This window comes from Crotalus tigris, unplaced genomic scaffold, assembly GCF_016545835.1.
Source record: "Crotalus tigris isolate CLP2741 ecotype Arizona unplaced genomic scaffold, ASM1654583v1 scf7180000017694.5664430, whole genome shotgun sequence".
In the NCBI taxonomy this organism is placed as follows: Eukaryota; Metazoa; Chordata; class Lepidosauria; order Squamata; family Viperidae; genus Crotalus; species Crotalus tigris.
The window spans coordinates 88,811-91,785 of NW_024096572.1; positions in this window are offsets into that span (position 1 = coordinate 88,811).

Genomic DNA, 2,975 nt, shown 5'->3' on the forward strand with positions numbered 1-2,975 from the left:
ATACCCGTGGTGGCGAACCTATGGCATGCGTGCCACAGGTGGTACGCAGAGACCTCTCTGTGGGCACGCACACCGTCGCCCCAGTCCTAGGCCTTCAGCTGGGTTTTATAAAACCTTTTCGCTTTAGGCCTCCACTGCCGTGTGCAAAAAAAAAAAAAAGGTTCAATCAATCAATCAATTTCAACTTCTCACTGGGAAAAAAAAGATCTTGCAAAGTTGGAATTGATTGACTGTACTTTTTAGTCCCACCCAGTCTCCCATTACCACTGCAGCCATGCCCACCCAATGGGCCACACACACCCCAATGGGCCATGCCCACCCGGCACCCGATGATACATAAGTGGGTTTTGGGTTGCAGTTTAGGCCCTCAGTCTCTAAAAAGTTCACCATCACTGCTCTATACTTCTGTCCTTTCCCACTGTTCTCTCTCCCTCTTTCTCCCTCCCTCCCTCTGGAGGAAAATCTATCCCAACCTCGTGCAAGTATGCATGTCTCTGAAGGGAAACCAACTGGAACTATTGATAGTTTTCTCTCCATAAGTGAAAGGGAAGGACTTTTTTCCCCCACTGCAACTTCACTTGATATTTCGTTCCTTTAGCATAGGAATTAATTTTAGACAAAAAAAAAGCTTGGCAGAAAGGGAAACTTTAAATAGTAAATTTAATTGTTATGGGGACAGGGCATTTGGGGAGGGGTTGGTATGCATAGAGAGAAGAGGCTCAACCCTTCCCCTTTATAGCTTTCTCCCCTGAAAATTTATTCTTGAGTTGATAGTTAAATAGGGCTCCTCAACTTCAATGAATGTCAGCAAAGATAAGTTTTGGTATATCTTTGCTATCTAGTGATTGTCCAGATTTCTGGAACCCTAGACTGCTAGCCATAAATTAGGCTTTGAAAAATTAAGCTTTGTGCCCACAAACTAGCCAACAAATTTGGCTAGTATGATCTGAGCACTGAGCCCTTGTAACTGGCTTATTGCTAGATAATATGCAAATTTTGATGATATATAAACTCAACTGATGCCAACAAAGTTTGTTTTGTGTAAGCGTAATTGTGACAGCCGGTAATGTAACATATATAAAGAGAACAAATGGTTCTTCCCTAATTGCAATCACCTGGTAAATTTCCCATCCATGTAGATCATAATTAGATAGCTGATGGAAAAACATAAGATGACTCATTTTAATATTAATATAAACTCTTGGAAAGAAATTAAAGAAATATTTGAAACTGAGGCAGTATATATATTGATGTTGAGCAATACCTTTGGAAATTGATGTAAAATTGAAAAAAACCCAAACAAATAGTCATGAGAACTGTTATGGAAATATAATTATTGGGGTGGGGTATCAATGTACTTTTAGATGTTGATAAATCTCAGCTCTCAGCATTTTTCACCATTGTCCATGCAGGCTGCAACTTAAACTATAGTTTAATCATATTCACGCACGTTATAGGTTGTTTGTTAAGAAATGGCCTGAAAATAAAACACTTAGCATCCTCTTTGTCCTCAGATTAAGTATCACTGTTCAGTTACTCCAGAACAGTGATGGCGAACCTTTTAGAGACTAAGTGCCCAAACTGCAACCCAAAACCCACTTATGCATCGTCGAGTGTTGGATGGGTGTGGCCCATTGGCTAGGTGTGGCCCATTGAGTGGACGTAGTCCACTGGGTGGGCATAGCTGCAGTGGTAACGGCAGACTGGGTGGGACTAAAAAGTTCAATCAATCAATTCCATCTTTGCAAGATCTCTTTTTTCCCCCTAGAAGTTGAAATTGATTGATTGAACCTTTTTTTTTTTTTGGCATAAGGTGGCAGAGGCCTAAAGCAAAAAGGTTTTATAAAACCCAGCTGAAGGCCTAGGACTGGGGCAATGGCGCGTGTGCCCACAGAGAGGGCTCTGAGTACCGCCTCTGGCACCCGTGCCATAGGTTCGCCACCACTGCTCCCGAATACCAATGTTTCTTAAACTTTTTTGTTTTAAGACATTTAAAAATTATGAAGGATTGCAAGTTTTTGTTTGCATGGGTAGTATTATGTTTACCACACTAAAATCCGTGCATTTAATGTTGCTTCTCATGACTGTTTGATGTGATTTTAATACTGTATTACTTTTCAACATAAGCTGGCAAATAATTTTGATTCTGCAGATCCCTGACAGATTCTTGACGGGCCATAGGGATTCCTGAATAGCACTTTAAGAAACACTGCTCCAGAGAAAGTTGCTCCTTAGGCAAATTGGCTGTATCCCCACAACAAACTTAAACAAGTTCCTGAAAACCTACTAGTTGCATTTACACCACAGGTTACATTTGGTTGATGTTAACCCCAATTCGTTGCTTGTGATTCAGCATGTTCTACCCACTGTCTCGGCCACTTCCGCTGCTGATTGAATACAGGATTCCATTTACCCAGTTGAGTTAAAGGCTGGTCAAATTTTCTCAGCCAGGAGCATCAGAATTGACTGGGAGTGACTTATGGTTTAGCTCAGTGGTTCTCAACCTGTGGGTCGGGACCGCATTTGGGGTCGAACGACCATTTCATGGGGGGTCACCAAACAACACAGTCCGCCATTTTTCCCCCCTTTTCCTTAGCTGTGCTACTCCCTTTTATTCTATTGGCTTTTGAAAGCCAATAGAATAGACTCTCTTGAATAGCGTCTAATTCTATTGGCTTTCAAAAGCCAATAGGAATTGTCCAGGCTGTCTCTGCCCTGCTGAGCCCGCCAAAAGTCCCATTCTGCAAACGGTGCTGCACGAGTTGAGTAGTCCTCGACTTACGACCGGTTGAGTAGTCCTGGACTTGCGACCGGTTGGGGGGTCGCAGCATTAAAAAGGTTGAGAACCACTGGTTTAGCTCGTTTCACAAAATAAATCGCAAAGGAGGAGCGTGGGGTGATAGACAAGGAAACGAAAGCTAAAAGCATCCTGTTTCTTGGCCGGGCGAGGGGAGGAAGCTATGCTCTGTTTACTT